Source organism: Lepisosteus oculatus, chromosome 25 (assembly GCF_040954835.1).
Source record: "Lepisosteus oculatus isolate fLepOcu1 chromosome 25, fLepOcu1.hap2, whole genome shotgun sequence".
Classification (NCBI taxonomy): domain Eukaryota; kingdom Metazoa; phylum Chordata; class Actinopteri; order Semionotiformes; family Lepisosteidae; genus Lepisosteus; species Lepisosteus oculatus.
Window position 1 is genome coordinate 8,916,927 of NC_090720.1, and position 8,928 is coordinate 8,925,854.

Consider the following 8,928-nt stretch of genomic DNA (forward strand, 5'->3'; position numbering starts at 1 on the left):
TGTTCACTTGGGCTTTTTTCCATGTGCTCCAGTTTCTTCCCACTCACTGCCCTGCTCTCCAGCTGCACCACTGTGGCCTCACGTCACCCATTTCTGTCTGAATGGCTGTGAATATCGGGGAAACGGCAAAACCAATTTTTTGTCTGCTTCTGTATACAGATCTATATGACATCACAGTTAGGTTGGTTCAACGCGTTGCTTGCTGTCAGATTTGACTCACATTTCTCATGAATAGATACCAATTCAGAAGTCAAAAGGCTGTAGTCTGTAGTGCAATCACTTACATTTTGGGATCAGACACTGACTGAAGCAAAGATATGACGTTGTAGGATGGGACCTAGAGCAGGTTTTTGAAACACTGCAATGATCATTTTTTGGTGGGGCTGTGATGTTGTGGTTAGCACTACTGCCTCACAGCATGAAGATCCCCGGGTTCGGATTTGGCCTCAGGTGTCCATCTGAGCAGAGTTCCCCTCTGTTCACTGGGGTTTTCTACATGTGCTCCAGTTTCTTCCCACCTCCCAGACTAGCCTTCCTGTGTCTATTCAGATGACTGGTCTCCCCAATTCCTAACCCACACACAAGTGGCTTAGCCTGATTACCTCCCTACCGTTAACGCCCTGTTTATCGGAGGGCATTGGACTATTTAAAGAGGCAGACAGAATAATTATTTCTCCCAAGATAATACACCTTCAAGAAGCTGCAGGGCTTGCATGTGACCTGTCATCAAAATGTGTTCAAAACATGGTTTTACATAAACCAATTACTGCATCATTGTTAGAAAAAAGCACCCTTTTGTTGAAGTGGGTGGACCAACGTGAATGATGTATGGTTGGATTTCTGCTTGACGTCTTGGATGTTTGTGGTGTCTCCCCATCTGGAGCCAGCTTGAAACAAAAGCTTGCAGTGCAGGGGGGATGTGATCAAAGAGGAAACAGCAGCTGGGTCCATAAGTTGACAAGGGGGGTGTTGCACTTCCAGAGAGAGTGGGTGATTTTGGAGCTTCGAAACCATTGTTGTACAAAGCAGGTTTGTCTGAAGGGTTCCCTTTTAAGCCTGGAAGCCTTTTCTGTCTTCCAGCTTCACTGACTCACATACAGTCCCGTTCAGTCTGGCTGCCCCAGTCCCAGGTCACTATGCTCACCGAGATGGTGTTAACTCTTTCCAGACCATCCTCATCCTCAGCTTTCTTTCGGGCATTTTCAGATGTTTGCTGCTCTCCAGTCTTATCCCTTTTGAAATGTTTCTTTCCTAAATGATTCTTATTCATTTTCGCATTGTTTTAAAATGTCGATCTGTAAAAAAAAAAGCCCTACAACTTCCTCTTCATCAGAAAGAACCGTGCCAGCATTGTGCATTGTTGTTTTGCTGCTACTCTCCGCCAAGAGCAAATTCTCCGAAGATAAAACCGTCACAGGCAGGCACACACAGCGGCACTGGGCTGAGCCTGGTTACTCTGGCCAACCTTACACACAAAACCTGATCCCCACTCCAGTCCTGCAACCTCACTGTCTTCCAGCTCTGTTGGCAGGACGGAGCCAGAGCTCTGGTCCAGGGCTTTGTCACACAGGTGATCAATCCCAGATTCCCCTTGGAAGGCTGCTTTTTAAAACTGTTTTTGAGGCACACTTTCCAGCTCGCAGCCCCGTGTGCGTATGATTGCACTGCAATCCAAAATACTCTTTCCCCCCCTGAGCAAAACTGGATTTTTTAGCCGGGATTCCAGGACAGTATGCCAACACGTTACAGAGAAAGTCACACATTTTTTGTCCACGTTTAATTAAGCACAGTCACTATATTTGCCCTCCACAACTTCTGAATTATTGTAAAATGTGCTGCTGAGATTGTGGAAACCAAGGTGATTTTCACAAGATCCTTTTCCATTTGGCACAGAGAGACACCTGCTCGATCACAAACTAGACTATCGGTAAGCAGCTACAGGCTGACCCATGACCCCTGAAGCAGAGAGGAAAAGAATGGCCCTGGAGTTTTTTTACTACCGTTGTACACAGACCATCCGGCATCCCCACAGGGAGCAGCAGCAGAGCACAATCCATACTTCAATGAGAAGAGTGCTGGTTGATTTTAGAAAAGCTTTCCGGCAAGAGCTTAGTCACACGAGGTGTAGGAAACGAGTCGACGCACATGTTTCAGGAATCTTCTTTTGCCAGTTTCTACGGGATTCAGAAACTGTGGAATGGAATGTGGAGTGGGATGGAAGATTGGCACTCCTGTTCCACTCACTCCACTGCCAGGGTTTGCTCCCCCCAGGAGCAACCCCGTTAGTTCAATTAAGGATCCAGTTAAGCAAAGATCTCAGCTGGGGCACAAACACGCAGGTGTGTGCACTCTCAGGACTCAGTCTAGAAGGTTTCCATCCCATATCTTGTAATCATTCTGTGTTAAGGGTTCATGCTCAAGACATGAAAAGAAGACTCCTTGCTTGTGCAGAAAAGGGTAGTCTTCTTTAGGGTTGAGGCTTGATGTCCTCTCCCGCGCCCAACTCCATGAAAACAAGGACTGATTTTTTAAGAGAACTCCTGCTTTTACAACCAACCCACGTGCCCTCTCCTCCCTTTCCGAAATGCGGAAGTTTTGATTTCTTTGGCTGGTCAGTTTTTCACAGTGTCCCAGCTGAGAGGTCAACTGGAAAATGCGCAGGTTTCCTGCTGCTTCCAAATAAACTGGCCATCCTTCTGCAACTGGTGGGCCTGCGAGGACTGGTGGGGGGAGTAGAGAAGGGGTGGGGGTGTTGTTTCAAGGGAGTAAAAGGCAACACAATGCACTGTGTTGAAACAGGTCAATAAAACAGCTGGATTATGGACTCCTGGTGATTTTGTGTGTCTGAGGCCTGTAACCCATTATTGCTTTGAATCTGATAATCAGGCCTGTAATAATAAGGCCTGTAACCCGTTATTGCTTTGATTCTGATAAATCAGAGTGATAATTTACACGATGGTCAAGCACCTGTAATTATGCTCTTTAAACTAATAATAATAATTGCTTACACTTATATGGCGCTTTTCTGGACACTCCACTCAAAGAGCTTTACAGGTAATGGGGAATCCCACCACCACCAGTGTGCAGCCCCACCTGGATGATGCGACGGCAGCCAGAGTGCGCCAGTACTCTCCCCACACACCAGCTCTCAGTGGGGAGGAGAGCAGAGTGATGAAGCCAGTTCAGAGATGGGGATTATCAGGAGGCCATGACTGGTAAAGGCCAATGGGAAATTTGGCCAGGACATCTGTTTTTTTGAGAGACGCCCTGAGATTTTTAATGACCATAGAGAGTCAGGACCTTGGTTTTACACCCCATCCGAAGGACGGTGCCTTTTTTACAGTATAGTGTCTCTGTCACTATACTTGGACATTAGGACCCACACAGGCAGCAGGGTGAGCACCACCTACTGGCCCCACTAAAACCTCTCCCAGCAACAACCTCCTTTTTCCCAGGAGGTCTCCCATCCAGGTACTGACCAGGCTCACACCTGCTGAGCTTCAGTGGGCTGCCACTTGTGAGTTGCAGGGTGAGAGGGCTGCTGGCTGATGTTCAAGTCCACCTTTAAGCAGGACGTCCAGGGTGACTGTTGGTTGGAGAACTGGCTCAGTCCAAAAACTGCCAGCTCTCTGTACCTCTGACTCCTTCTACCCTCCCAGTCCTGGGTGCTCTTCTGCCTAGCCCTCTGTTCTACTGCCTTCCTGAATGGAGAGAGACTGAGACTGTGTTTCTCTGTGCTTGTGACAGTATGGTGTGTGTACAGCCCATGTGCCGCTGTGAGTCTTATGTGTCAATACGAGTCTGTGAAAGATGAATGTGTGTTCGTATGAATGTCTGAATTCCTCCCTGTGAACCATGAAATAATAATTTATTTAGCTCCACCTGTAATCTCTAAGCAAATATAAACCTATGTTATATTTAAACTGCTAAATGTGGTTATAATTTGGTTGGAAAATGTCTTAAGAACTAACCTTTTTAAGACCGCGCCATTAAAATACTCTAGTATTTCGAGCACCAGTTAATCTCCAGCACAAATTTCCCAAGAGACCATTGCCAAAAACAACGGCGCTTATTCAAACAGAATTCTCGGATAGCCATTTCTGAATGCACTGAAGTCACGCATAGGAGAGGATCCACTTCACTTCTGAAGGCTACCCACACCTGTCTGCTGCTGCAGCCACACCGCACGGCTGATCAGGCGGAGAAGCGGAAGACCTGCTTCACCAGCTGAGCTCGTCCGTCTCAAAGCACGGTCTGACTGCGCTAGTGTGCCGGTCTGTGACGCCTGGGAAGGAGTCAGCTGCGTATATCCATGTGCTTCTCTAAGGCGCTTGCAGGTTATTTTCTGGTCTCTCACGAACCTCAAAGAATGCCTCATCAACTCCCCCCTGCTCGTTTCACCGGAAAAGTGTTATTTTTGACTTGCAATTCTTCTCACGAATACGATTCTGTCATATTACTATTTTCAGACTGCCGTGGCCCTGATCATGTGAACACAGACACCAACAACGTTATAAAATGCTATGAATCGCCGTCATCAAATAGTCCAGTTCGCTTCAAACAACGAGAATCGCTTTAATTACAGACCAGTCCTGTGTTTTAGAAGCCAGTTCTCTCTCACCTAGTGCTAATATAGTACAGTGTCCAGTCTGTACCTAACGCACCGCGATTTACCGACCCCGATTAAACTGCAACCCGCAGATACACTATACCTGGAGCAAATCTCACCTGAATAAAAGCCTGTCAGGAGTTATGAAAATTGTGTTTTCGTTATTGTCGTAACACAATACATGGGTCACATACTAGTAAAACAGCGAGACGTTCTTGTGTATTCAAAATATTAATTGATTTGATGAATATTCGAGAAACCTTTAAAATCTTGATTTCATGCTAGCAGACGCAATCTTACAGCCTTCCGAGGAGCGCAACAAGCGCTCAACTCCATGTGCCTCCCCCTCTCCCGGCTCTTCCAAGACCGCACTATATCCCTCAATTAGGTTTCATTCTCAGACTGTAACTGGAGGCGCATATTTTCCAAATAATGTTTAAAATAAACGTTTTAAAATGCCAGACCGGGTGTTAAATGCCAAGTGTGTCTCCATCACTGCGGAATGTGCGGCTGTACAATATCGAATACTGTACTCGAACTAGAAAAAGGATGGGAAGCTTTCGTCTGTCTTGTGAGTTGTTGTTTTTTTTGTAAGGTTTAACTTAGGAGAAATCAAACAATGCCGAAGCTATGAGCACCAGCACCAGCCCAGGCCCAAAATGCCAGACTGATGCGGTAGACGACGGGCCTGAGAACACAATCGCTGTGGGATTTGGTTTGGTCATGACATCACCTCCCAGACAGGCCGCAGTGCAGTTTCGGGCCGCTAGAGGGCGGTCACGTCCGTGATCAGAACGCGAACTCGCCCGTTTGAACGCTTTTAAATGGAGGTAACAGGTGGCTTCTTTGAAAGCCTTAGGGTGTGGTTGTTTTCTCCTCGACAAATGTGCGATCTTGATTGGCTTATGACATTTCGGACCCAAAGAGCTTTCAAGATCTCATATCAATCCGATACAGACCTCCTGGTTTTCATTGCACCCGAGCTTCATCGCTGAATTGAATTCTTAATCGCAGTAATACGTTGCTTGATTGTTTTTTTTTCCTCTCTCTTCAGCAGTTTGTTTTTTTTTACTTTACTTACGAATTGGAATAGTTAAAAGGCAGCCTCCGACATTTGTAACAATTAAAAAACCATCGGCTGAAGGCCTGACTGTGTAACTGACGTGATATCTGATTGACAGGAAGTAAAAACAGCAGATATGTGGGTCTTCAGCGTAAAACCGGAAAACCCTGGGATTGGGATATAGCGAGGTGAAACATGGGCTAATTGTGAGCTGGAAAGTGGCAGGCGGGAGAAAATATAATATTCACGATCCGCATTTTAAACTCTAGTTGAGTGAGAGTTAGACCACAATGCGTGAAAGAACAGCTTCCATCAACTGATAAGAACAAAAAATCAAAGATGTTGTTCGTCTGCCGTTAATAATAATCCTGTAACCCAGAAAGGCAGTTGAGAACAGGTTTACATTTACAAGGCTGACCCAACACGCTGAAAACAGAAATGATAAAAGTCACAGATCAAGGCACTGTTACCAGATATGTGTCAAGTAGAAATGTATCAGGTGGGCAGCTGCGTCAGCATGCGTAGTCTGCAAAGGAACAAGTAAAGTTTATTCCATGCTGAAAAGGGAAGAGAGAAAACACAACGTTTCGACTGTGGAGACTTCTTCGGGTTTGAGTAGAAATATATAGAGCGCTTTTCTGGACACCCCACTCAAAGCGCTTGACAGGTAATGGGGATCCCCTCCACCACCACCAGTGTGCAGCTCCACAAAGCGCACCAGTACTCTCACCACACACCAGCTGTTAGTGAGGAGGAGAACAGAGTGATGAAACCAGTTCAGAGATGGGGATGATTAGGAGGCCATGATTGGTAAGGGCCAATGGGAAATTTGGCCATGATGCCGGGGTTACACCCCTACTCTTTTCGAGAAACAACCTCGGTTTTACATCTCATCCGAAGGACAGCATCTTTTTCCAGTGAGCGCCCCCTGCTGGCCCCACTTACAGTGGCAGCCTTAGTTTTTCCCAGGAGGCCTCCCACTGCAGGATGATATGGCTGCTGTTCTTGCAAGGTTCATTTTGATACACGTACATTTGAAATTGTATCATTGTAAAGAAGCTCGGCAATACAATTTAATACAGGTGTTTCCCCCATAAAGATTTACAGAGCATTTAAAAACCAGACACATTCGTCTGCGCAGAGACAACCAAAGAATAAGGATCACAAAAACGAGTTGAGTACTCTCGGGGGGCGCTATTGATACATCTTCTGGCAGAAATGTTATAACCCACGGCTTTCCAAGGGCAGTTTTAGAAATCATTTTGGAAACCGCATCGCCACAGTCCAGGATAGTGCGCGTCTGAGATTGTCGTTTTTTTCAAAGTCACGTGGAAGGTTACAGGTTTCGTAGAGACTGAACAAAGTTTGGAAACGATCATTTTTATTTTGGACCACGCAATGTATGGGGCCAGCAATCGCCTTCCACAACTTTCTAGGCTTTGGACTGAAACGCCGCCCCCTGCTGGGCGTTTGCGTGGAAATACTTAGAACGGCAGACTTCCGGTCCGAAATTGCCTCTGAAAACAGACAACGGTGTGACAGGCACAGTTTTTTTTTCAGCAGTCTTCTTCTCTTTGAAGATTTGCGTTAGGAATCATTCAGCAATCTACCCCCTGTTAGAGCAGAGCTCAGATCGGCACAGTTCAGGAGTCCACGTTGCTCAGGAAACTCGAGCTGTTGGCCCATCAGATTTCTGGGTCAATAATTCAAGAGTCATTAGAAAAGCAGAAGACTCCGAGAATCTGCCAAGCCCGGAGCTGAAGTTCGCCGGTAACGTTTGCAATCTACCGCCGTTACAACGCTACAACCGCTACAAGCTACAACAAGTCTTAAAACAAATACATACAGCCATGCCAACAGGACAATGAATTGGTTCTCAATGATCTATTTGGTCTCGGTGTTAAAGACACAACCAACGCACTAAGCAATTTCTCCGTTTCCTGCGGGCTTTGTTCCTAAATCAGTCACATGGTCTCTAGAGACCGTTTTACCCAAATAACACTGCAAGACTACATTAAAAGGCTGTCTGGAAAGTGTCACGCTTCCGCACGGTGCATACCCAGCTCGTCCTACCGTCGCGCTGTCAGTGATGATCGCCAGACGCCGCTGGGGTACACGTACCAGGGAGCCCGCCCCCCCCCCTAGGGTGGGCATCAGTGACAGGAGCCGGCAGCACTAACAAACTCGCTCAGGGCGAGAACGGCGCACGACACGCCCGTATATCCCCGCAAAGAGGCGCAGGGGAGGAAGACCTGCTGAGGAAGCCCACATCCAGACACGCGCTGGGGTAGCTCAAGCAGGCAGCTGCGTCAGCAGGCGTCGGCGGCAAAGGAGCAGGTAGCGGGGCTTATCGCCTGCTGAAAGAAACACAACGTTTCGGCTGTGGAGCCTTCTGCAGGTGCGAGGATGCTGCGTCAGGCATTTGCGCACGTGTGTTCAGGTGTGTGTCTTCATGTGTACGGGCCTCACCGAATATGGGTCCTCACCAGCTGTCCGGTCAGCTAAAGACAGGTCCAAAATGTCTCCTAAAGACAGCAGGCTGGCATCTAGTTTAGAGCATTCATTTGGATACAAAGTGTGGAACTGCAAAACCCAGACAACACGGGCAATATTACAACCAATACAATACCAATTCCAGACAATGAATATTAACGAGAATAATAAATAAATAATAACGGATACGCCAACAGCTAGGCAATTTGCTAGTCGTTATTCTATGCAACAGTAGGAAACTCCAAAAAATAATTTACCTTCATTTAAAAAAAATGCCAAAACAATGGTTTAAATTGAAATAGTATAGAATGTCCTCACTCTTTTCATATTCCGGCACCTCTTCACGAAGACACTGTGGTTTTCGTTCCAGTTTACCTTAATGACTAAATTGCACGAATTAGTTGGATAAAGAAATCTTGTGTTTGTTTGTTTTTTACTGAGACTTTAATCCGACCTAATTGAGACATTGAAAAAACACCTCTGGTAATACTGACAGGAATCCCCCCGCGGGAAGACCACCACTCATATCATACCGATTCATACCTGCACCGGTTAAGCGAGCTGGTCATGAATTTCTGGCTAGGCACAGGCACTGGCAGGATCAGAGAGACAATTTCCTGCTCTCCTTTTGACAAATATTAGCAAGCCGCCGGGATCTTGTAGGCTCCTACAGTAGGTACTGTAGTATTGCACCGTGCACACTGTTGCCGCTAGGTGGCAGCACTTGCGAGGGACATCGCTGGAAAACCAGTAATATTCCAGG